The sequence below is a fragment of the Mustelus asterias genome, chromosome 13 (assembly GCF_964213995.1).
Source record: "Mustelus asterias chromosome 13, sMusAst1.hap1.1, whole genome shotgun sequence".
Classification (NCBI taxonomy): domain Eukaryota; kingdom Metazoa; phylum Chordata; class Chondrichthyes; order Carcharhiniformes; family Triakidae; genus Mustelus; species Mustelus asterias.
The window spans coordinates 33,984,799-34,012,170 of NC_135813.1; the positions used below are offsets into that span (position 1 = coordinate 33,984,799).

General features: G+C 44.5%; 1 protein-coding gene across 3 annotated transcripts in view; it reads right to left on the reverse strand.

The window, feature by feature from the left end:
• The window catches only part of astn2 (astrotactin 2), a 1,763,595-nt gene that overhangs the window by 1,001,505 nt on the left and 734,718 nt on the right, over window positions 1-27,372 (reverse strand). The window lies entirely within an intron of this gene.

Sequence of the window (27,372 nt, forward strand, 5' to 3'; positions counted from 1 at the left end):
TTAAATTATGCCCCTTAGTTATAGAGGTTTACAGCATGGAAACAGGCCCTTCGGCCCAACTTGTCCATGCCGCCTTTTTTATTAAAACCCCTAAGCTAATCCCAATTGCCCGCATTTGGCCCATATCCCTCTATACCCATCGTACCCATGTAACTATCTAAATGCTTTTTAAAAGATAAAATTGTACCCCCCTCTACTCCTACCTTTGGCAGCTTGTTCCCGACACTCAACAGCCTCTGTGTGAAAAAATTGCCCCTCTGGACCCTTTTGTATCTCTCCCCTCTCACCTTAAACCTATGCACTCTAGTTTTAGACTCCCGTACCTTTGGGAAAAGATATTGACTATCTAGCTGATCTGTGCCCCTCATTATTTTTAGACCTCTATAAGGTCACCCCTCAGCCTCCTACGCTCCAGAGAAAAAAGTCCCAGTCTATTCAGCCTCTCTTTATAACTCAATCCATCAAGTCTCGGTAGCATCCTAGTAAATCTTTTCTGCATTCTTTCTAGTTTAATAACATCCTTTCTATAATAGGGTGACCAGAATTGCACACAGTATTCCAAGTGTGGCCTTACCAATGTCTTGTACAACTTCAACAAGACGTCCCAACTCCTGTATTCAATGTTCTGACCGATGAAACCAAGCATGCCGAATGCCTTCTTCACCACTCTGTCCACCTGTGACTCCACTTTCAAGGAGCTATGAACATGTACCCCTAGATCTCTTTGTTCTGTAACTCTCCCCAATGCCCTACCATTAACTGACTAAGTCCGCTCCTGGTTCAATCTACCAAAATGCATCACCTCGCATTTGTCTAAATTAAACTCCATCTGCCATTCGTCAGCCCACTGGCCCAATTGATCAAGATCCCGTTGCAATTGGAGATAACTTTCTTCACTGTCCACTATGCCACCAATCTTGGTGTCATCTACAAACTTCTGGATTCCCCCACAAAAGAAAACATATTCTCAGCCACTCTGTCAAGCTCCCTCAGCTACTCTTTTTTATTTCAAACTTGTACAAGTTTTTACTGTCTGTGTTTATATTTCATGCGAATTTTGTACATACCCCCATTTCTCCCCCTTTGTCATTTTTAGATGACCTTTGCTGGTTTCTAAAATTCTCCCAATCTCTACTCCAACATTAATCTTTGCAGTATCGTACATATTTTCTTTCAATTTGATACCATCCTTTAATTTCCTCAGTTAGCCATGGATAGTGCATCCTTTCCATAGTCTTTCTTTCCCAATGGAATATATCTTTGAGAACAATGAAATATCTCCTGAAATGTCTGTCATTGCTTCTCTTCCTTCTTACCTTTTAAGCTATTCCCATTCCACTTTAGCCAGCTCTGTCTTCATACCCATGTAGTTATATTCATTTAAGTTGATGACACTGGTTTTAGACCAACATTCCTCACCCTCAAACTGATTGTGAAATTCTATCATGTTATGGTCTCTCTTAGCAAGACAATCCTCTATTATGAAGTCTTTAATTAGTCCGGGCACATTATCAATTACCAGGTCCCCTGATTGGTTCCAGAATGTATTGTTCTAAGAAACTGTCCCAAATACACTCCATGAACTTCCCTCTAATTTTCAAGGACTGAAGTGTTCTTTTTAACTGCTTTTGATCAATGTTTTTGTATTTAAAAGGTGTGTGCTTTCTTACCCTTGGAGTATGAGTTCCAATTAAATAATTCCAGCAACAAGCTTTTTGTAAGTTTAAAATTAAAGTTACTCATCATCACACATTTATCCTGAATTTAATGCAACATTTCACTCACTCATCTCATACATGCTTTCATACACAAAATGATTAGATACAGATGAAGGTAATATACTGTCACAGCTTATAGTTATCTCAATCTCTTTTGTGGCAGGCCTACAGTTTCTTAGATGTGGTTGATGCTTTAAAGTTGAAGTGAGAGACTTGTAAAGTGAGAGATTTTTAGCAGGCTATGAGGTTCCTTGTTGTTGAATTTCTTGTAAGTTGGTTTTCAGGTGAACTTTAACTAAAACAAGTTGGGGACTCCTTCACTTTCATGGGGGGTCTCTCCCTTTAAAGGTATTGCTGTCAATGACCTTGGTTGCTTTCTGACCTGCAGCCAATTCAATGGATTTTGGTGCAACTCTGGCTTCAAGCAGTTTCTTGTTGATTGTAAAAGCTGACAACAAAATGGTTCCCTCATCATGTGACTTTCACAAGTTCAAAGTCCTTTATTCCAAACCAAAAAAAAAGATTGTGTGTATGTTAATTCCAATCATCCTGTGTTGTCATTTGATACCTTGACATTCACCCAGTTTAGTTCAGATGAGGAAAGCCACCATAATATAATGGAAGGTTGATAGGATCCATGCACATCTTACACACATCGGACAGAATTTTACAGGCTTACTCGTCCCAAAACCGTAATATCCCATCCAAGGTCAGCGAGGGCATGCCCTCCACCCTGGAAGCCCTGGATGAACCTATATCTGGGGTCACCATTGCAGATGTCAGAGCAGCTTTCTCAAAGGTCAACCCACGGAAAGCGACTGACCCGGATGGGTAACTGAACGAGCACTCAGATCCTGCATGGATCAGCCAGCGGGGGTATTCGCAGACATCTTCAACCTCTCTTTACAACTATCTGAGGTCCCTATCTACTTCAAGAAGACGGCCATCATCCGGTACCTAAGAAAAACCAAGCAGCGTGCCTTAATGACTATCGTCTGGTGGCTCTGACATCCTTCATTATGAAGTGCTTCAAAAGGCTAGTCATGCCACAAATCAATTCCAGCCTTCCGGACTACTTGGATCCAGTACAGTTCACCTACCACCGCAACAGGTCCACAGCAGACACCATCTCCCTGGCCCTGCACTCAACCCTGGAACACCGAGTTAACCTATGTCAGACTACTATTTATTGACTACAGCTCAGCCTTCAACATTATTATTCCCACGAAACCCATCTCCAAAATACGTGGCCTGGGCCTCGGCACCTCCCCCTGCGACTGGATCCTGAACTTCCTAACTCACAGACCACAATCAGTAAGGATAGGCAACAACACTTCCTCCACGATCATCCTCAACACCGGTGCCCCATAAGTCAGTGTTCTCAGCCCCCTACTATACTCCTTATACACCATTTGTGTGGCCAAATTCCCCTCCAATTCGATTTTCAAGTTTGCTGATGACACCACCGTAGTGGGTCGGATCTCAAACAATGACGAGACAGAGTACAGGAATGAGATAGAGGATCTGGTGAACTGGTGCGGCGACAATAATCTCTCCCTCAATGTCAACAAAACAAAGGAGATTGTCATCGACTTCAGGAAGCGCAGAGGAGGACATGCCCCTGTCTACATCAACAGGGACAAAGTAGAAAGGGTCGGGAGCTTCAAGTTTTTAGGTGTCCAGATCACCAACAACCTGCCCTGGTCCCCCCATGCCGACACTATAGTTAAGAAAGCCCATCAAGGCCTCTACTTTCTCAGAAGATTAAGGAAATTTGGCATGTCAGCTACGACTCTCACCAACTTTTACAGATGCACCATAGAAAGCATTCTTTCTGGTTGTATCACAGCTTGGTATGGATCCTGCTCTGCCCAAGACCACAAGGAACTCCAAAAGGTAGTAAATCTAGCCCAATCTATCACGCAAACCAACCTCCCATCTATTGACTCTGTCTACACTTCCCGCTGCCTCGGCAAAGCAGCCAGCATAATTAAGGACTCCACACACCCCGGACATTCTCTCTTCCACCTTTTTTCCGTCGGGAAAAAGATACAAAAGTCTGAGGTCACGTACCAACTGACTCAAGAACAGCTTCTTCCCTGCTGCTGTCAGACTTTTGAATGGACCAACATTGCATTAAATTGATCTTTCTCCACATCCTAGCTATGACTGTAACACTACATTCTGCACTCTCTCTTTTCCTTCTTTATGAACGGTATGCTCTGTCTACGTACTCTATGCTAACACATGTGACAATAAATCCAATCAAACAGACCTTTTCCATGGTTCACCCCTCCCCTGCTCCGATTACCGTGGAGGATGAGAAGGTAAAATTCCGGCCATTGAGTTTCGATGTTTAATGAAACAGAGTTAGTTTACCTGTGAATCTGTGGTCATTTAGTGTTGATCCATCCTCGAGCAAAGGGATATATGAATTCCCTGGATGGCTGTGAATGTCCACATGAGTTAGGGATTCACTTGAGACTTTGGACTGTCTGAAGTTCAAAGTGTCAAAGGTCACATGACTTGCAGAAGCAATTTTAATAACCTCTGTCTGTCCAGTTTTAAATGTACTGATTGAAAGTTCATGACATACTGGAACATGGCACAATCTGATTCATCTAATCTATATGAAGATTAAAATCTCCCATGGTTATTGCAGTACCTTTCTTACAAGTGCACATTATTTCCTGATTTACACTCTGTCCTACAGTGTAGCTACTGTCAGGGGGCCTATAATCCACTTCCATCAGTGACTTATTTCCTTCACTATTTTGTAAATTCACCTAAACTGATTCTACATTTTAATCCTCCAAACCAAGATCATTTTTCATGGCTGCACTGATCTCAGCTTTATTGGAAGAGCTACCTCACCACCTTTGCTTTTTTTCTTATCCTTCCAAAATGTCAAATGCCTTCGAATATTCAGGACCCAGCCATACTTACTCTAACCATATCTTCAGAATGGTGATTATGATAGAATCACGACAGTGCAGAAGAAGGCCATTTGGCCCATCAAGTCTGCATCAACTCTCTGACAGTGTCTTACCCAGGCCCTCTCCCATGCCCTATCCCTGTAACTCCACACATTAACAATGGCAAATCCACTTAACATTCACATATTTGGAAACTAAGGGGCTCTTGAGCATGGCTAATCTACCTAATCTGCACATCTTTGGACTGTTGTAAGAAACCGGAGCACCCAGAGGAAACCCACGCAGACATGGGGAGAACATGCAAACTCCACACAGACAGTCACCCAAACCTGGAACTGAACCCGGGTTCCTAGTGCTGTGAGGCAGCAGTGTTAACCACTGTGCCATCGTGTTACAAAAACTGTGCGCATTCAGGTAGAGGGTCTTTATTTTATTTTTTACGAAAAAAACACATTTTCCCCCTCTGTGACCTTATTTGCTGATGCATTCTGATGTTTGTTTTGTCTGTTCCTTCCCATCACAGTCTGGCTTTCATTACTCACATCAATACTCTGCACTGTTACCTTGCCCTTTAACTTTCCAAACCTCCCCTCCTGTGAACCTCCCACACACACCCCCACAACCCCAGTACTTAGTTTAAAGTCTTCGCTACAACCCTTGTTATATGATTCATCAGTACACTGGTCCCAGCGCGGGTCACGTGACGGCTGTCCCAACTGTATAGCTTCCACTTTCTCCACTACTGGTGTCTGTGTGATTTCAACTGAAACCCGTTCCTCCCACATTAATCGTTTTGAACTATGCATTCAACTCTGTGATCTTATTTATCCTTTGTTTATGGCTCAGGTAGTAATCCAGAGATTATTTAGGAGTTAATAAAGGAGTTAACCTTCTTAATAGAACTATGGATAATCAGTAAAGTTTATTTATTAGTCACAAGTAAGGCTTACATTAACAGTGCAATGAAGTTACTGTGAAAATCCCCGAGTGGCCACATTCCAGCACCTGTTCAGGGCAATGCACCTCACCTAATCATTGAGTGATATTGAAAACTTGAAGCCTAATTAATTAAATAAACCACATATGTGGCTCTGTATCTTCAGTTTGGTCCCAGCTGCTCATGCTGCCTCTGCAGAACCCCTGCCTTTGTCCGACCCATGTCATTGGTACCCATATGGACCGTGACAATGAGATCCCCGATCTCCCACTCAAAGCTCTCCTCCAGCCCAGAGAGGGTGCTCTTAAATTTGCAAGCAGACAGCACAGCCTTTGGACTCTCATTCTTGGCTGCAGAGACGAGCGCCTATCCACCTAATGAAACTGTCCCCTATTACAATGACGGTCCTGTTTACTTCCCCTACTTGAATGCCCCCCCACCCCCCCCAGCACCTCGGTGCCAGGTCAGTTCACTCACCCTCCCTCAAGTCCCTTTTCTCATCCAAATGAGTTGTAGGAACCTCAGACCCGTTGAACAAACCTGCCTCCATTACAACCCTTTGGATCCCTTCGTCTGCCTCATTTGTAGTCACGCTATCCTGTCCCTGACCATGGACTGATTCTGAAGAACCGAGTCCAAGGAGTATAACTGCCTCCAGGAACAAAGCGTGCAGGTAAATTTCCCTCTCCGTGATACATCACAGTGTCCAGAGTTCGGAATCCGGTTCTGCAACTGTAAGTAAAAGTTTTTCGAGCTAAAGATACTTGGTAGAGATGGAGTTGCCATGGATCACACAGGTATCAATAAGTTTATACATATTATGGCTACAACCCGCGCCATTTTTCTTTTTCTTTTATTTAATTAATTAGGCTTCAAGTTTTCAATATCACACAATGAATATCCATAGCTCTATTAAGTAGTTTAACTCCTTTATTTAACTCCTAAATTTTGTATAATCCATTACTGCCCCAATTGAGAGATGGGAAAAATTATACCTCACCAATCACCGACCTACGTATCTAATTAATGTCTCTGGATTTCAGCTCTTTGGTCTTGCTTTCTCCAGCTCCCTCTCTTGGACCACGCCTTTTTTGTGACAGCCCAGCGTAACACCTCTCCTTCCTCACTGCCCCAAATTCTCTCACTTACTACATTTTCAGATTCGAGCACTCAGTCTCCAGCGGCCATCTTTGCGCAAATGGAGCCAAAATTGCTGATCATTATCATTAAGAAACCATCTCTCCGAACTCCATATACTGGGTCTTCGAATTCCCCCCCACCAACCCACCAAGCCCTACCAATCCCTCCCCCCCCCCCCCCCCCCCCATAAACAACAAGATGAAAACTGCTTGGGTTTCACTGATTAATTGTGTACACAAATTATCAAAATGAATACGTGTTGCAGCAATACCTTAACAGGCAATGGGATCAGTTTCACTGGGGAGGTGATGGCCTAGTGGTATTATTGCTGGACTATCAATCCAGAAAATCAGCTAATGTTCTGGGGACCCAGGTTCGAATCCCGCCACAGCAGATGGTGGAATGTGACTTTAAAAACAAATCTGGAATTCAGAATCTACTGATGAAACCATTGTCGATTGTTGAAAAAACCCATCTGGTTCACTAATGTCTTTTAGAGAAGGAAATCTGCCGCCCTTACCCAGTTTGGCCTACATGGGACTCCAGACACACAGCAATGTGGTTGACTCTCAACTGCCCTCGGGCAACTAGGGATGGGCACTAAATGCTGGCCAGCCAGTGATGCCCATGTCCCATGAATGAATAAAAAATACCCACCTCTGTTTGAATACATTGGTTCAAACATGGAAGCAGAATTTAAATGATTTCAATAACTCTGACAGTGAGACATTTAAACATAAATCCATCAGCATACGAATCCATTTTTACCAGTGGCCTATCAAAGAAGGAAATCATTCATGCTGAACCAATAAGCCCTTATTGAACTGATTTTACAGAGGCCTCATTTCCTGTGCAATTATTGGCAGCTGTTCAAAAGTAATCAATTTAAATCAGACCAATGTTGAACTCAGAGGAGTCTGGAAGATTTGCAGACTCCGAGATACAATTTCAAAGCTGTGGTTCCTCAAGTGGATGAATCACATATATTTATTCTTTCACCAGCAGAAAGGGTTCACATGAAAAGGGGTTGGGTGAAATAGCACCTGCCTGTTGTTGCCCACCTTCTAACCAAGGTGGCTTAGTGGTTAACACTGCTGCCTCATAGCGCCAGGGACCTGGGGTCAATTCTGGCCTCGGGTGACTGTCTGTGTGGAGTTCGCACGTGCTCCCCATGTCTGCGTGGGTTTCCTCCGGGTGCTCCGGTTTCCTCCCACAGTCCAAAAATGTGCGGGTCAGGTGGATTGGCCTTGCTAAAATGTCCCTTCGTGTCAGGGGGAATAGCAGGACAAATACGTGGGGTTACAGGGATAGGGACCCGGGTGGGATTGTTTTCGATGCAAGTTTGATGGGCCGAATGGCCTCCTTCTTCACGATAGGGATTCTATGATTCTTCTAGCTGGTCCCACATGCTGTGAGATGGTGACCTAACTTCTCTTGCAAGTGATACAAGAGAACAGAAAAGAATGCATTTTCACTTATATCATAGCATTCACCCAAAATACCATGAGTTAATGACGTACTTTTGAAATGCAATCATTGTTTCAATGTTGAGGAAATGTGACAGTTGACTTGAGCAAAGCAAGATTCCACCAAACAGCAATGTGATCATGAAAAAAGAATGTTATTTTTCATGTTGCTTGTCCAGAGATAACAATGGGGCGAAAGATCAGAAGAACTTCTCTATCTTTGTTCAAACAGTGCCGTGGGATGTTTAACACTGACCTGAGAGAGCATACAGGACTCCATTTAAAATATCTCCTCTGAACAACAGCAACACAAGTGGAAAGTTTCATGAGGTGTTATGGAGAAGTGATGGTCCAGTGGTATTATTGCTAGACTATTAATCCAGAAACTCTGCAAATGTTCTGGTAGAGATCAACTCCGACATTGCAGAGGGAGGATTATAGAGTTTGGTTCAGATTTTTCTTTATTCCTTCATGGAATATGGGCATTTATTGCCCATTCCTAATTTCCCATGAGCTGAAGAAGAAAATGTCAGAAAGAAGTTGAGAGTTAACCACAAAGAAAGTGTTCTTTCTGGTTGTGTCACAGCTTGGTATGGCTCCTGCTCTGCCCAAAACCGCAGGAAATTACAAAAGGTCATGAATGTAGCCCAACACATCACGCAAACCAGCCTCCCATCCATTGACTTCCCGCTGCCTTGGCAAAGCAGCCAGCATAATTAAGGATCCCACGCATCCCGGACATTCTTTCTTCCACCTTCTTCCATCGGGAAAAAGATACAAAAGTCTGAGGTCACGTACCAACCGACTCAAGAACAGCTTCTTCCCTGTTGCTGTCAGATTTTTGAATGGACCTACCTTGCATTAAGATGATCTTTCTCTAAACCCTAGCTATGACTATAACACTACACTCCGTACTCTCTCATTTCCTTCTCTATGAATGGTATGCTTTGTCTGTATAGCGCGCGAGACAAACAATACTTTTCACTGTATACTAATGCATGCAACAATCATAAATCAAATCAAAATTCCTGTGGGCCTGGAGTCACATGTAGTACCAGCCAGGTAAGGATGACAGACTTTCTTGACTAAAAGACGTTAAGTAAGCCAAATGTATTTTTTTTAACGGCAATCGATGATAAGTTCACCATTACTAGCTTTCAAGATTCATTAAATGAGTTTAAATTCCACCAGCTGCCTTGGTGGGATTTGACCCGTGTCCCCCGGGCATCAGCCTGAGTCCCTGAAATCCAATCCAGTGATACTACCACTATACCATCACCTACCAGATGCTGCATGTCCCTCTGAACTACTCGGGGATAAAGCTGAGAATGTTTACTCTTTGCTGCTTTCTCCGAAATAGCAATGCCAAGATTAAGAACGGCCCAAATGGGAAATTAGAGCAGAAACCTGAGGAACACTGATACCAACCAGTGATGCATTACCTTTAACCAATGACTAAGTCAGCAAGCTGTCAGTTTTGGCTGGGATCCACCTAGCTCTCTGCCTTGCTTCTGCCTCCTTTCATTGCTAATCGTTGCATAACCTGTGTGCCAATTCTTCTGAATTGCATCTGTTTGCTTTGCATGTAAATGCAGAGTACGATTGCTAACAACAAGCAATGTTCAGAAAGCCAGCAAAGATCTGGCAGGCAAGAGCCAATTTGCTTCAAATTAGATCTTGAAAAAGGAAATAAGAAGGGCAATTTAATTTGTGTTTGTGAAGATGTTAAAAGTCATGCAGAGATACCATCTTTCTTGATTTGAACAACCAGTTACTTGTTTTAAGGAGCGGTCCATGTTGTATATCTTGCTGCTACTGCATCGTCACTTGCTCTGAAAACCCTGGGATACCAATTCTCCAATTTACAATGTGTGATTGCTCAGCTATACATGAAGTGCTAAATTGCAACCAAGGTTTTATTATTTCTAGCGAGGTGGGCGGCACGGTGGCACAGTAGTTAGCACTGCTGCCTCGCAGCGCCAGGGACTCAGGTTCAACTCCAGCCTTGGGTGACTGTCTGTGTGGAGTTTGCACTTTCTCCCTGTGTCTGTGTGGGTTTCCTTTGGGTGCTCAGGTCTCCTCCCACAGTTCAAAGATGTGCAGGTTAGGTGGATTGGCCATTCTAAATTGCCCCTTAGTGTTCAAAAATGTGTAGGTTAGGGGGATTAGTGGGGTAAGTATGTGGGGTTATGGGGATAGGACAGGAGGGAGGGCCTGGGTAAGATCATGGTCGGAGAGTCGGTGCAGACCCGATGGGCTGAATGGCCTCCTTCTGCACTTTTGGGATTGTACAATTCTAGAAAGTGTTAATTCCATTGTGCGCTCAACCCATTTGTTTCTATTCACTGTTTTCCTCAAATGTTTTCTGCTGCTTCTATAATGTAAACCAGAATTCCTGGGCAAGACTTGTTGTAAACTCATCTTTTTTATTGTTTAGATTCCCAACTTTGACAGTATTTGGCCTTTTGCTGTAAATCATCCTATTCACACTCATTCCTTCTTGTGCTGAATTTATTTCATTGATAGTGTAGGTGGATTCGGCACAGCAGAATCAAATCAGGAACCTGCACTTCTGGCAAACTGAGCATTCAATTTACCCAAGAAATAAATCATGTGATAACCCTGCTGACAAGTAGGCATTTACGCTTCCACACCACGTTTGCATGATGGAGATCCGAGACTCGCGCAGCTGGCTTCAAGTTCATAGAATCCCTACAGTGCAGGAGGCCTGCACCGACAACAATCCCACCCTATCCCCGTAATCCCATGCATTTACCCTAGCTAGTCCCCCTGACACTAAGGGGTAATTTACCATGGCCAATCCACCTAACCCTCAAACCTTTGGAGAGTGGGAGGAAACTGGAGCACCCGGAGGAAATCCCCGCAGACACGTGGAGAACGTGCAAACTCCATATAGACAGCAACCCAAGGCCGGAATTGAACATGGGTCCCTGGCGCTGTGAAGCAGCAGTGCTAACCACTGTGCCACCCCTTTGAATGTGAAACAATTCTGACTAAAAGGTCTGGAATGCTAGCTCTGATGCTCTCTCCATAGATGCTGCCTGAGCTGCTTAGCGTTTCCAACATTTTGCTTCGACTCAGGAAGACTTGCTGAAAGTTAAACTTCCCGGCAAGTGGACTTGGTGGGCCATTCACAGTTTTATATCTAGTCACAGCTGTTAGCACAAGGTAGACACTTCTGGCTCGGTGACAACAATATAGGCCTCACACAATATCAGGACACCTTTGAAAGTGTTTCCTTCCTCCAGAGACATACACATTGCTTCATTTACACTGAAGCAATATCCGGGTTCTCCTGGGATTTGCTGAGGCAATGCTGCAATATAAATTGAGTATCAAATTCCTTCCCGAACTATAATGGAATATATCTGCAGAATTTTGGAGTTTCAAAAGATTTTTTCCTGAATATATTCTCTGCATGTCTACGAGCGCAATCTACCAAGAAATAACGTAGCAAACTATTTATAATTTCTTTCTCCGATGACCGCACTCTTTCCCTTTCCTGGCTTTTCTCTGTTAATGTCCAGAAGTTCTGGGCCTTTGTCTGTATTCAGGAACAAAATGGGAGAAACTACTTGCGCCCATTTTTCATCCAAATGACACCCTTTTGTCATTTGCTATTTGGGAATAGGCCAGAGAACTTTAGCCCTTTACAAAGTGCGACAGTGTCACTATTGTTGTTAAACTGCGCCAAATGTTCATAGAATCCTACAGTGCAGAAAGAGTCTGCACTGACCACAATCCCACCCAGGCCCTATCTCCATAACCCCATGCATTTAGCTCGCCCCCCTGACACTAAGGGTCAATTTAACATGGCCATTACACCTAACCCACACATCTTTGGACTGTGGGAGGAAAGCGGAGCACCCGGAGGAAACCCACGCAGACACAGGGCGAACGTGCAAACTCCAGACAGACAGTCACCCAAGCCGGGATTCGAACCCAAGACCCTGGCGCTGTGAGTCAGCAGTGCTAACCACTTTGCCACCGTGCCGCCCAATACAGTTGTTTAATAATGTTTCCAGGAAGTCATTTGGTGCAGTGTTAATGCTCCTACCACTGGACCAGAAGTTCCGGGTTTGTGTCCAACACCAAGACTTAGAATCACTGTAGTGCAGCCAAAGGCCATTTGGCCCATCCAGTCTTCTCCAACAATAATCCCACCCAGGCCCTATCCCGGTAACCCCACATATTTACCCTAGCTAGTTCCCCTGATGCTAAGGGGCAATTTAGCATGGCCAATCCACCTAACCCGCACATCTTTGGACTGTGGGAATAAACCAGAGTACCCAGAGGAAACACACGCAGACATGGGGAGAACGTGCAAATTTCAGACAGTCACCCAAGGCTGGAATTGAACTCGGGTCCCTGATGCTATGAGGCAGCAGTGCTAACCACTGTGCCACCGTGCCATATTAGCCATGGAAAGAGTGATCATAATGCAGCTCAATGGACTAATCATCAGCTCCGGAATCTTTCCACCACCCTTCCTGAAAAAGGAATCAATATGGGTGTGAAGATACGCTACAAAAGTAAAAATAACCTGCTTGTGAAGCACCTTGGGATCTTTCATTCTTCTCAAAGCACCACATAAATGCAAGTTTATTAACTGATTCATGGCATTTCAGCCTTGCTGGCAAGTGGTGGTGCCACTGAGAAGGTACTGGTGAGCTTGCCTTCTTGAAATGCTGATGTCTGCCCCACAAGGTCCTGCTTTGGAGGGATTTCCAGGAATTTAAGTCAGCAACAATGATGGAACAGTATGTTTCCAAATCAGGATGGCGTGCGACTTGGAAGGAAAGACGGAGCCTGAGGGGAGACCAAATAGAGGTCTACAAAATTATGAGAGGCATAGACAGGGTGGATAATCAGAGGTTTTCTCCCAGAGTGGAAGTGTCAATTACAAAGGGGCACAAGTTCATGGTGAAAGGGGGAAAGTTTAAGGGAGATGTGCAGGGGAAGTTTTTCACGCAGAGGGTTGTGGGTGCCTGGAACGCGCTGTCAGAAGGGGTGGTGGAAGCGGGCACATTCGTAAAATTTGAGAGGCATCTGGATGGGTACATGAATAAGGAGGGGATAGAAGGATATGGACCGAGTAAGGGCAGAAGGTTTTTTTTAGTTTAGTTAGAGCATCATGATCGGCATGGACTTTTCTTTGTTCTTTGGAACTTGTCGACAATGGCGTCCTAAGAGACTGATGCCCTTGCTCTTCAGGGTGCCTGTTCTTGTTAGGAGTAAGTAAGTCCTGCTAACTGTCTCCTCCTCAGCCCAGTGGTGCTGAAGACAAGAGCAGCAATCCACCACGCATTTATAATCTGTGCATGTGTCATTCACAGAATTTCTCAGCATGCATTAGTCATGTAGAGAGCTCTCCAGACTTTTCAAGTACAAGCTTCATCTCTTCACAATATGGCAGCATTTTTGTACATATTTCCCTCACTGAAAAAGAGTTGAATGCAAGCAGCGTGTTTTAAAAATCCATTAAATTTAAGTAATCTTAAAAATTTACATTACAATTATTACAAGAGTGAATGAGTGAGCGAGCATGAAAGAGAGAGAGAGAAAAGACTAACAACGAAAGAAAAACATTTACATTTTACTTTTTTTTTAATGCCTCAAGGTGATTTGAGAGCATTTCAGGAGTAGATACTGATCTGGGAATAGAAATATTCAGAGGGCTGATGAGGAGTTTGATTGAAAAGGTGGGTTTTCAGGGGGTTGGTAATGAAGGAATAGAATGTATATTATGAACCCCTCGTTAAATGGATAGGTAGTTTGAGGGCAAAATGGTTGGTGGCTTAAGAGTTAAATATGGAAATGCATTCAACACATTACACATGTGCCAGCTCCCTTTATTTTAAAATGGTGACAGTTCCCAATGTATCCATGATGAATGAGGACATTTAACAAATACACTTCAATCAGGGCCTCACAGTGGAATTGAGATTCCAAAGATGTGCAGGTTAGGTGGATCAGCCATGCTAAAATTGCCCCTTAGTGTCAGGGGGACTAGCTAGGGTAAATGCATGGGGTTATGAGGATAGAGCCTGGGCGGGGGATTGTGGTCAGTGCAGACTTGATGGGCCGAATGGCCTCCTTCTGCACCGTAGGGATTCTCAGATTTCAAATTTGCCTTTGCTGTGCAGGTTACTCAGGGATGGAGAACTCAGCAGCGAGCAGGATGCAAGAGCTGCTGGCTCTGCAAGGGAAGAGCCACCTTCAGAATTCCTGAAGGCATGGGAAGAGCAGGAAGGATCCTGGCAGCCTCAAGGAAACATTCGGCCTCCTCCTGTTGGTTGGAGGCCTCATCCTTCACTCCCAAAAATGTACAGACTTCCCAATGGGAGGGAAGAGGAGGATACTTTCAAGGATTCTCCCTCCCACCCACAGGCCTGGCAACTCGCAACTGGATCGGAAAACTAATCCATGTTAATGAGGCCCTGCCATTAGGCACGGCAGGACATTGAAACATTGAAACTAGAAGCAGGAGTAGGCCATTCGGCCCTTCAAGACTGATCCGTCATTCATTATGATCATGGCTGATCATCAAATTCAATATCCTGATCCCCCCTTCCTCCCATATCCCTTTCACCCCAGGAGCAATATCTAATTTCTTCTTCAACTCAGACAACGTTTTGGCCTCAACTACTTTCTGTGATAGTGAATTCCACAAATTCACCACTCTCCGGGTGAAGAAATTTCTCCTCAGTCCTAAAAGGTTTAACCCCTATCCTCAGACAATGACCCCGAGTTCTGGATTCCCCCACCAATGGAAACATTGGGTGAGATTTTATGACCTTGCTCGGGCGAGATCATAAAATCCCACTAGAGACCAATGGAAATTTCTGTTCAACAAACCTCGCCCGCTCCGATTCCGTGGCGGGTGAGGTGGTAGAGTTCCGGCCATCCTTTCTGAATCTATCCTCTCACACAAAACATTCACAACCTGAGTTTTGCCATATTCTTCAACCTCTGCAAACATTGGTACCCAAGATCTAAGACAGCGCCAGGAATGGAATGTTCCAGGAAGTGTGGAATGTACATGAAACCAGAGCCAGAGTAATAGAGTTTGGAGGTTTGGTGAACTTTATGAGGTTGGAGAAAATGGAGGGGGACTTAGAGTTGTTAATGGTGCAACTTAGCATAGGCCATTGAATACAATTCTGAATTATGCATCACTCTCTGTCTTTATCATATTAAAAAGCTTGGTTCTAAGGATTATAATTGTTCAGGGGCAAAGTTAATTATAAAACTTTTCGGTTAAGCAGAACAAGCTAATTATGTCACCAGCATTTGTTTATATTTCGGGGAAACAAATTATTTCATCTGTGCAACCAACTACAAACATATGAATTAATTACTGCTGTGGTAATTATGAAACAACTAGACAAGTGACAACCCGAGTGTGAAATCACTATTTCTATTCAAAACTTGAACCTGACCGGGAACCAATCCGGGAGGCAAGTGCAGGGGTACGTAATGACCTGAAGTGAACTCAGAGTGGATCAGCCCAGACTTCCCTGGATCCATCTCTCCCTCCCTCGCAGTTTCACAATTTTTGCAAGGTTCACTAATCCTAGATAACACTTTCCATTCACTGTAGAGACCTCAAAACCCCTTCCACAATGTTCTTGGAACCCAGAACCTTCCTTCAAGTTGATAGTCTCTCAATCTTGTCAGACCTCGACCATTCTAACCTCCTACCTAATACTACGAGAGACTGGAACCACTCATTTAGGGTGGCACAGTGGTTAGCACTGTTGCCTCACAGAGCCAGGCACCTGGGTTCAATTCCGGCCTCAGGTCACTGTCTGTCTGGAGTTTGCACGTTCTCCACGTGTCTGTGTGGGTTTCCTCCGGGTGCTCCGGTTTCCTCTCTCAGTCCAAAGATGTGCGGGTTAGGTGGATTGACCATGCTAAATTTGCCTTTATTGTCCCAAGATATATAGGTGAGGGGGATTAGCGGAGTTAAATACGTAGGGTTACGGGGTAAGCCTGGGTAAGAATCAGTGCAGACTCAATGGGTTGAATGGCCTCCTTTTGCACTGTAGAGATTCTATGATTCCATGAACATCCATGTGTTACGTGAACATGGAATCCTTCCATAAGCTCCAAGATATCTGAATCTTCTCTCAATCATTCTAGACCTCAACCGTATTCTCTGAAGGTAAAAATTGTCTCAGGGTTTGAGTTAGGTCATCTAAGCCCAAAATTATAATGTTGTTACACTGGATGAGAGGATTGCACCACCCTCTAGCGCCACTTCCCCGCAGATTGCATCGGGGCGGCACGATGGCACAGTGATTAGCACTGCTGCCTCACAGCACCAGGGACGCGGGTTCGATTCTCGGCTTGGGTCACTGTCTGTGTGGAGTCTGCACGTTCTCCCAGTGTCTGCGTGTGTTTCCTCCGGATGCTCTGGTTTTCTCCCGCAGTCTGAAAGATGTGCTGGTTAGGTGCACTGGCTGTGCTAAATTCTCCCTCAGTGTTCCCGAACAGGCGCAGGAGTGTGGCGATGAGGGGATTTTCACAGTAACTTCATTACAGTGTGAATATAAGCCTACTTGTTCCACTAATAAATAAATTAAACTAAATATTGGTTTAAAAGTTTAACTCAGTGACAAAAATGACCAAATCTTTATCTTCGCTGCTGTTACATCCAGAATAAAAGAGCTTTTACCCGGCCAGCCTTGAGCCTCACACGGCCCAAGGGGCAAAGTGCCAATGTCCAGGGGGCATCTTGGCACTGCCCACCAAGGTTGGCCAAGCAATCGGGCCATGGGGGAGTGGGAGGGACAGTGACACAGGGATCGTGGGGCTGCCCAGCAATTGAGCTGGCCAGCAATCAGGAAGCCGGCAGACAGGGACCACTGCGCATGCGCCGATGTCAATGCTGACAGATTGATGCATGTGCAATGGCCCACTCAGAATTATGCTGCTGGCCTCTCCAGCGGGAATAGGCCCCACCCTGGGTGTACAGGTACATAGGTCACTGAAAGTGGCAATGTAGGTGGAGAAGGTAGTCAAGAAGGCGTACGGCATGCTTGCCTTCATCAGCTGGGGTATTGAGTTTAAAAATTGTCAAGTCATGTTGCAGCTTTATAGAACCTTAGTTAGGCCGCACTTGGAATACAGTGTTCAATTCTGGTCGCCACACTACCAGAAGGATGTGGAGGCTTTGGAGAGGCTACAGAAAAGATTTACCAGGATGTTGCCTGGTATGGAGGGCATTAGCTATGAGGAGAGGTTGGAAAAACTTGGTTTGTTCTCACTGGAATGACGGAAGTTGAGGGGTGACCTGATAGAAGTCTACAAGAATATGAGAGGCATGGACAGAGTGGGTAGTCAGAAGCTTTTTCCCAGGTTGGAAGAGTCAATTACTAGGGGGCACAGGTTTAAGGTGCAGGGGGCAAGGTTTAAAGGAGATGTACGAGGGAGATTTTTTACACAGAGAGTAGTGGGTGCCTGGAACTCGCTGCCGGGGGAGGTAGTGGAAGCGGATACGGTAGTGACTTTTAAGGGGCGTCTTGACAAATACATGAATAGGATGGGAATAGAGGGATATGGTCCCCAGAAGGGTAGGGGGTTTCAGTTAAGTTGGGCAGCATGGACAGTGCAGGCTTGGAGGGCCGAAGGGTCTGTTCCTGTGCTGTAATTTTCTTTGTTCTTTGTTCACCCATTGAATTTTGGGGTGATTCATGCCTGTGCACTCTGCAGTGCACAGAGTGTGGGAGATTCATTTTGAAACTCTCACTGAAAAAAAACAATGTGATTTACTCCAGTTTTTACACAAATTCAACACTTCAAATTTTTTTGGGAGAATCACCCCCTTTATGTTGAAGGGGAATGGTTTAAAATTCAACTTTTTTTGACAGGCAGTCAGTATGTCTGGGGGAAATGCAGTTCACATGCTGGGAAAGCAGGATAATTACTCGTTTTAGTGTTTACTAAGATAGAGCTAATGGACTTTTGTTTTCAAAACAAAAAGCCCTCTGGGGTTTTTGATTAAAAATGGAATGTGGGTTTTTAATTAGATTGATTGACAGGGTCATGTGATAATGTGCTTAATGGGAGGAGCTAGATTTGTAGCAGAGAAACAGCTTTCTGCCTGGGGTTTTTTAAAGACAGAGGTCTGCAAGCTGCACTGAAACTCAAAACCTATCTGAAAGATTCAAGATTGTTTACACTCCTTATAGCAAGTATATTTATGTACTTCCACTGTGTTTCAAGTGGAATTGGAAGTCTGTAAGACAATGTTGCTTATTTGGAACTGAAGCAGTGATAAGTTAGAAAGTGGAGTTGTTTTCTTTCATGTTTAAATATTGTTCAACTGTGAATGGTTTAACTGTTCCCTTTGTTGGAGTTATATTTAAACTGTGTTGTGAATAACGCTTCATTTTGATATAAAGAATCCAAATTTGTCAGTGGAATTACTCCTGGAGTGAAGCATCCTCTCCTTATATTTATGCCAAAACCTTTGGGACTGGTATAGCTTCATGCTATACCTTGGGTTTGGTCTCAGACCCATGACATTGTTGTGGGGACGGCTGAAGAAAAATCAACACACATTAAAAAAAATGTTTGAGAACAATTCTTTGAACATTATTCTTGAGTTAGAATAATATTGGACTTGAGGAAAACACTGTTTAGTTCCCAGATACGATACAACAGGGTAATCACTTTCCATTTGGCCTGGGAAAGCAGTGCACCGTGATGATGGATATATCGAGTGGTCCAGTCACATGTGAAATCTCCAGCTTTAACCAGGGTTGATAACCCTGTCTCTGAGATACCTGACCTCCAATATACACACCTCTTCTCCACTGGGTCCTGAACCTTTCACAGGGCTGCTGTCCCATGTGCAGCCATCACCTGTTTGGACCTCTCACCTTCGAGCTAGTTGAGTAGATTTGAACCTTAACACTAAGTACTGAGCTGTTGTGTGATTATGAGGGAGATCACAAACGAGCATGGAATCAGATTGCACAGGAGGCGGCTATTTGGCCAATCATGCTTTTGCTTGCTCTTCCAAAGAATCCCAATTCATGCTACCCCCTTAGCCTCTTTCTGCATAATATTGAAAACTTTTTCCTTTTATGCATAGCTCCAATTCCCTTTTGGAAGTTACGACTGAGTTCAAAATGTGTCTGGACAGAGGAATCTGGGTGTCTATGTTCATGCTTCGCAGAAAGGCGGTATGCAGGTGCAGCACATAATAATTAAAAAAGGCAAATGGGATGTTGGCATTTAATGCAAAGAGGCTGGTGTATTAGAGTAGAGAAGTGTTGTTACAATTGTAGAGGGCGTTGGTGAGACCACATCGTGAGTATTGTGTCCAGTTTGATCATCTCGCTTGAGGAAGAATGTGGTGGCATTGGAGGCAGTTCAGAGAAGGTTCACCAGATTGACTCCCGGGATGAAGGGATTGGTGTATGAGGAGAGATTGAACAGTTTGGACTTATACTCGCTGGAGTTTACAAGGATGAGAAGGGATCTGATCAAGGTGTCTGAAATTTTAAAAGGGACTGATAAAGTAAATGTAAAGCAAATGTTTCCCCTTTATGGGGCACTCTAGAACAAGAGGTAATCGGTAAAGGTTGAGAGGCATTAGATTTAACACTGAGATGAGGAGGAACTGCTGCTCGCAGAGGGTGGTGAATTTGTGGAACTTGTTGCTCCATAGCGCGGTGGAGTCTGAATCGTTGAACATAAGAACTCAGAGCAGGAATCGGCCATCTGGCCCCTCGAGCCTGCTCCGCCATTCAATAAGATCATGGCTAATCTTTTCGTGGACTCAGTTCCACTTTCCCGCCCACTCACAATAACCCTCAATTCCTTTACTGTTTGGAGAGAGAAACAGAGTTAATATTTCGAGTCCGTATGACTCCTCTTGGAAACATTAACTCCTGTTCCTCTTTCCACAGATTATTGAAGGAAGAGTAGATGTAGTATATATGGACTTCAGCAGGGCATTTGATAAGGTGTCCCATGCAAGGCTTATTGAGAAAGTGAGGGGGCATGGGATCCAAGGGGACATTGCTTTGTGGATCCAGAACTGGCTTGCCCACAGAAGGCAAAGAGTGGTTATAGACGGGTCATATTCTGCATGGAGGTCGGTCACCAGTGGAGTGCCCCAGGGATCTGTTCTGGGACCCTTACTCTTTGTGATTTTTATAAATGACCTGGATGAACAAGTGGAGGGGTGGGTTGGTAAGTTTGCTGATGACACAAAGGTTGGAGGTGTTGTGGATAGTGTGGAGGGATAGAACATAGAACATAGAAAGCCACAGCACAAACAGGCCCTTCGGCCCACAAGTTGCGCCGATCACATCCCCACCTCTAGGCCTATCTATAGCCCTCAATCCCATTAAATCCCATGTACTCATCCAGAAGTCTCTTAAAAGACCCCAACGAGTTTGCCTCCACCACCACCGACGTCAGCCGATTCCACTCACCCACCACCCTCTGAGTGAAAAACTTACCCCTGACATCCCCCCTGTACCTACCCCCCAGCACCTTAAACCTGTGTCCTCTCGTAGCAACCATTTCAGCCCTTGGAAATAGCCTCTGAGAGTCCACCCTATCCAGACCCCTCAACATCTTGTAAACCTCTATCAGGTCACCTCTCATCCCTCGTCTCTCCAGGGAGAAGAGACCAAGCTCCCTCAACCTATCCTCATAAGGCATGCCCCCCAATCCAGGCAACATCCTTGTAAATCTCCTCTGCACCCTCTCAATGGCCTCAACATCTTTCCTGTAATGAGGCGACCAGAACTGCGCGCAGTACTCCAAGTGGGGTCTAACCAGGGTCCTATAATGCTGCAGCATTATCTCCCGACTCCTAAACTCAATCCCTCGATTAACGAAGGCTAGTACGCCATACGCCTTCTTGACCGCATCCTCCACCTGCGAGGCCGATTTAAGAGTCCTATGGACCCGGACCCCAAGGTCCTTCTGATCCTCTACACTGCTAAGAATGGTACCCTTCATTTTATACTGCTGCTTCATCCCATTGGATCTGCCAAAATGGATCACTACACACTTATCCGGGTTGAAGTCCATCTGCCACTTCTCCGCCCAGTCTTGCATTCTATCTATGTCTCGCTGCAACTTCTGACATCCCTCCAAACTATCCACAACACCACCTACCTTGGTGTCGTCAGCAAACTTACCAACCCATCCCTCCACTTCCTCATCCAGGTCATTTATGAAAATGACAAACAGCAAGGGTCCCAGAACAGATCCCTGGGGCACTCCACTGGTCACTGACCTCCATGCAGAGAAAGACCCCTCCACAGCCACTCTCTGCCTTCTGCAGGCAAGCCAGTTCTGGATCCACAAGGATGTCGGAAGTTGCAGCGGGACATTGATAGGATGCAAGACTGGGCGGAGAAGTGGCCGATGGAGTTCAACCCAGATAAGTTTAGGGCCAGTTATAGATGGCAGAGGGAAGTTATGTGTGGAACCGGAGGAGATTGGTGAAGCATTGAACCAATATTTCTCTTCGGTGTTCACGCAAGGGGACATGAATATAGCTGAGGAGGACACTGGGTTGCAAGGGAGTAGAATAGACAGTATTACAGTTGTTAAGGAGGATGTGCAGGATATTCTGGAGGGTCTGAAAATAGATAAATCCCCTGGTCCGGATGGGATTTATCCAAGGATTCTCTGGGAGGCAAGAGAAGTGATTGCAGAGCCTCTGGCTCTGATCTTCAGGTCGTCGTTGGCCTCTGGTATAGTACCAGAAGATTGGAGGTTAGCGAATGTTGTCCCATTGTTTAAGAAGGGGAACAGAGACTTCCCCGGGAATTATAGACCGGTGAGTCTCACTTCTGTTGTCGGCAAGATGTTGGAAAAAATTATAAGGGATAGGATTTATAGTTATTTGGAGAGTAATGAATTGATAGGTGATAGTCAGCATGGTTTTGTGGCAGGTAGGTCGTGCCTTACTAACCTTATTGAGTTTTTTGAGAAAGTGACCAAGGAGGTGGATGGGGGCAAGGCAGTGGACGTGGTATATATGGATTTTAGTAAGGCGTTTGATAAGGTTCACCATGGTAGGCTTCTGCAGAAAATGCAGATGTATGGGATTGGGGGTGATCTAGGAAATTGGATCAGGAATTGGCTAGCGGATAGGAAACAGAGGGTGGTGGTTGATAGTAAATATTCATCATGGAGTGCGGTTACAAGTGGTGTACCTCAGGGATCTGTTTTGGGGCCACTGCTGTTTGTAATATTTATTAATGATCTGGATGAGGGTATAGTTGGGTGGATTAGCAAATTTGCTGATGACACCAAAGTCGGTGGTGTGGTAGACAGTGAGGAAGGGTGTCGTAGTTTGCAGGAAGACTTAGACAGGTTGCAAAGTTGGGCCGAGAGGTGGCGGATGGAGTTTAATGCGGAGAAGTGTGAGGTAATTCACTTTGGTAGGAATAACAGATGTGTTGAGTATAGGGCTAACGGGAGGACTTTGAATAGTGTGGAGGAGCAGAGGGATCTAGGTGTATGTGTGCATAGATCCCTGAAAGTTGGGAATCAAGTAGATAAGGTTGTTAAGAAGGCATATGGTGTCTTGGCGTTTATTGGTAGGGGGATTGAATTTAGGAGTCGTAGCGTTATGTTGCAACTGTACACAACTCTGGTGCGGCCGCACTTGGAGTACTGTGTGCAGTTCTGGTCCCCACATTACAGGAAGGATGTGGAGGCTTTGGAGAGGGTGCAGAGGAGGTTTACCAGGATGTTGCCTGGTATGGAGGGGAGATCCTATGAGGAGAGGCTGAGGGATTTGGGATTGTTTTCGCTGGAAAGGCGGCGGCTAAGAGGGGATCTTATTGAAACATATAAGATGATTAGAGGTTTAGATAGGGTGGATAGTGATAGCCTTTTTCCTCTGATGGAGAAATCCAGCACGAGGGGGCATGGCTTTAAATTGAGGGGGGGTAGTTATAGAACCGATGTCAGGGGTAGGTTCTTTACCCAGAGGGTGGTGAGGGATTGGAATGCCCTGCCAGCATCAGTAGTAAATGCGCCTAGTTTGGGGGCGTTTAAGAGATCCGTAGATAGGTTCATGGACGAAAAGAAATTGGTTTAGGTTGGAGGGTCACAGTTTTTTTTTTTAACTGGTCGGTGCAACATCGTGGGCCGAAGGGCCTGTTCTGCGCTGTAATGTTCTATGTTCTATGTTCTATGTAAGTGTGAGGTGGTTCATTTTGGCAGGTCAAATAGGATGGCGGAATATAATATTAATGGTAGGACTCTTGGCAGTGTGGAAGATCAGAAGGATCTTGGGGTCCAAGTTCATAGGACGCTCAAAGCAGCTGTGCAGGTTGAGGCTTTGATTAAGAAGGCCTATGGTGTACTGGCCTTCATCAATCGAGGAATTGAGTTTAGGAGTCGTGAGATAATGTTGCAGCTATATAAGACCCTGGTCAGACCCCACTTGGATTACTGTGCTCAGTTCTGGTCGCCGCATTACAGGAAAGATGTGGAAGCCATAGAAAGGGTGCAGGGGAGATTTACAAGGATGTTGCCTGGGTTGAGGAGCATGCCTTATGAGGATAGGTTGAGTGAGCTCGGCCTTTTCTGATAGAGGTGTATAAGATATTGAGAGGTATTGATCGAGTGGACAGTCAGAGGCTTTTTCCTGGGGCTGAAATGGTTGCCACAAGAGGACACAGGTTTAAGGTGCTGGGGAGTAGGTACAGAGGAGATGTCAGGGGTATGTTTTTCACTCCGAGGGTGGTGGGTGCGTGGAATGGGCTGCCAGCAATGGTGGTGAAGGCGGATTCGATAGGGTCTTTTAAGAGACTTTTAGATAAGTACATGGAACTTAGTAAGATAGAGGGTTATAGGTAAGCCTAGTAATCGCTAAGGTAGGGACATGTTCGGCACAACTTTGTGGGCTGAAGGGCCTGTATTGTGCTGTAGTTTTTCTATGTTTCTATGTTTCTAGATGCTGCAGAGCTGCTGAGAAGTTCCAGCATTTTCTGTTTTTAGTTCAGATTTTCTGTGTTTTCTTTCATATTATATCTTTGAACACCTCTTGATTCTCCCTTTAACCTTTTCTGTTTTAAGGAATGCAATCCCACCTTCTCTAGTCTTTCCAGATAACTGAACCCCCTTATCACTGTTACTGGGGTTGAGCATGAATTTGATCTCACCTGGACGTACACAGTAGCATATTTCCACCCATTCTAGTATCACCCAGCAGATTTCAATGACCTGGTGTCATAGATCCATGCTGGGTGGTCAGATCTCTGGTGTGTTTGGAAAAGTCCATCTCAAACACAGCAATTAAAGAAACAAAAACTGTTTTGAAACCTTTTTGACACCCATGCTATTTATTTTTAAACCACTGTACAAAGTTAGTAGCTACATGTCTGATGAGAAATCTGATGCCTCACAACGCCAGGGACCCTGGTTCGATTCCAGCCTTGGGTGACTGTGTGCAGCTTGCACATTCTGCCTGTGTCTGTGTGGGTTTCCTCCGGGTGCTTCGGTTTCCTCCCACAGTCCAAAGATGTGAGGGTTAGGTGGATTGGCCATGCTAAATTGCCCTTAAGAGTTAGGCGGATTAACAGGGCAAATATGTGGGGTTACAGGGATAGAGCATGGGTGGGATTATTGTCAGTGCAGGTTCAATGGGCCACATCTACAGGCACTTAGAGGGACAAGGACTGATTATGGACAGTCAGCATGGCTTTGTGAGTGGAAAATCATGTCTCACAAACTTGATTTGAGTTTTTTGAAGGGGTAACCAAGAAGGTAGATGAGGGCAGTGCAGTTGATGTTGTCTACATGGACTTTAGCAAGGTCTTTGACAAGGTATCACATGGTAGATTGTTGCATCAGGTTAAATCTCACAGGATCCAGCATGAGGTAGCCAAATGGATCCAGAATTGGCTTGATGACAGAAGGTGTTTTTCAAACTGGAGACCTGTGACCAGTGGTGTGTCTCAGGGATCGGTGCTGGGTCCACTGTTATTTGTCATTTATATTAATGATTTGGATGAGAATATAGGAGGCATGGTTAGTAAGTTTGCAGATGACACCAAGATTGGTGGCATGGTGGACAGTGAAGAAGGTTATATAGGATTGCAGTGGAATTTTGATCAATTGGGCCAGTGGGCTGACGAATGGCAGATGGAGTTTAATTTAGATAAATGCAAGGTGATGCATTTTGGTAGATCAAACCAGGGCAGGATGTACTCAGTTAATGGTAGGGCATTGGGGAGAGTTATGGAACAAAGATCTAGGGGTACGGGTTTATAGCTCCTTGAAAGTGGAGTCACAGCTAGATAGAATGGTGAAGAAGGCATTCGGCATGCTTGGTTTCATTGATCAGAACATTGGATATAGGAGTTGGGATGTCTTGTTGAAGATGTACAAGACATTGGAAAGACCACACTTGGAATACTGTGTACAGTTCAGGTCACCATATCATAGAAAGGATATTATTAATCTAGAAAGTGTGCAGAAAAGATTTACTAGGATGCTACTGGGACTTGATGGTTTGTATTATAAAGAGAGGCTAGATAGACTGGGACTTTTTCCCTGGAGCAGAGGAGACTTAGGAGTGATCTTATAGAGATCTGCAAAATAATGAGGGGCATAGATCAACTAGATAGTCAAAATCTTTTCCCAAAGTTTAGGGGAGTCTAAAACCAGAGGACACAGGTTTAAGGTCAGAGGGGAGAGTTACAAAATGGTCCAGAGGGCAATATTTTCACACAGGGTGGAGATTGTCTGGAACAAGCTGCCAGAAGTAGTAGTAGAGGCGGGTACAGTTTTGTCTTTTAAAAAGTGTTTGGACAGTTACATAGGTAAGATTGGTATAGAGGGATATAGGCCAAATGCGGGCAATTGGGACTATCTTAGTCATTAAAAAAAGAGGGTGGCATGGACAAGTTGGGCTGAAGGGCTGGTTTCCATGCTGTAAACCTCTATGACTCTATCACTCAAATGGCCTCCTTCTGCTCTGTCGGGATTCTATGATTCTGCTGCACCTTCCTGAAACTGAAGGGAAAATCTAACATGCAACATTATGTTCCAGCAGAAATAAACACGTCCCCAGAGTGGCATATTTCAGGGGTCATGTTAGACTGACGCTTGGCCTTGAGCACTCACTTGGCTCTTGTTGAAAGCAAAAGGTGCAATCATAGATGTGTGGGGAAATTTCCAATGAACATTGATTTTTTTTTTCTTCAAGTCTAAAATGCATCATGTTTGGAAGGAAGATGAGTGAAGAGTGTTAGTCTGAATGCTCTTTTACCAAAAACTGTTTACAGTGATCATCACCTTCTCCTTTTCTCCCTTAACATTTTAAAAAAAGACTTGCAGAAATTACATTTCTCCTCCTTTGCCAATGTTGTCAAGTTGCAGTTGCACTGAGTGCCAAAACTGAAGCTATCCATTTGCCCCGATCTGCTATCTGACTGTTCCACAGGCAATTCAAGAGAGAAACAACAAAGCTAATGGTTTCACTGCTGTGTCTGGCACATTCCAAGCTATTCAGAAAGCATGAGGAACTGGTCAAGTGTCAACCAAATCATTTTCTTATTTTAAATAAATGTTAAACGTTTCAAAAAACCATGCCCTCCAGAGGAACGAGAATTGATTTCAGGTTTGACTTGGCCTTTCTTTTGAATTAAGCATCCTTTGATGCTCACACATTCTGGATGCTGCCCTTAGTTCACTGGTACATATTAATTTAGACTTTGGGAATTTTGAACTGAACACAGAAACAGGGCAGGAGGTTGCTATCCAGTCAGATGTTACGATGTGGAGATGCCGGCGTTGGACTGGGGTGGGCAGAGTAAGAAGTCTCACAACACCAGGTTAAAGTCCAACAGGTTTACTTGGAATCACGAGCTTTCGGAGCGCTACTCCATCCTCAGGTGAGTCTATTGGTTGTTATTTGGTTGACACTCACCTGAGGAAGGAGCAGCGCTCCAAAAGCTTGTGATTGCAAATAAACCTGTTGGACTCTAACCTGGTGTTGTGAGACTTCTTACTGTGCCCAGTCAGATGTTGAAAGCTTTGCGAAGTGATTTAAAGAGGCACTTACTAGGAATCTGGAGACGGATTTCTGAAACACTTAGGTGTAACATTTTCAGTTTATTTTTACTTTATATGTTTATTTTGAAGCCCTGATG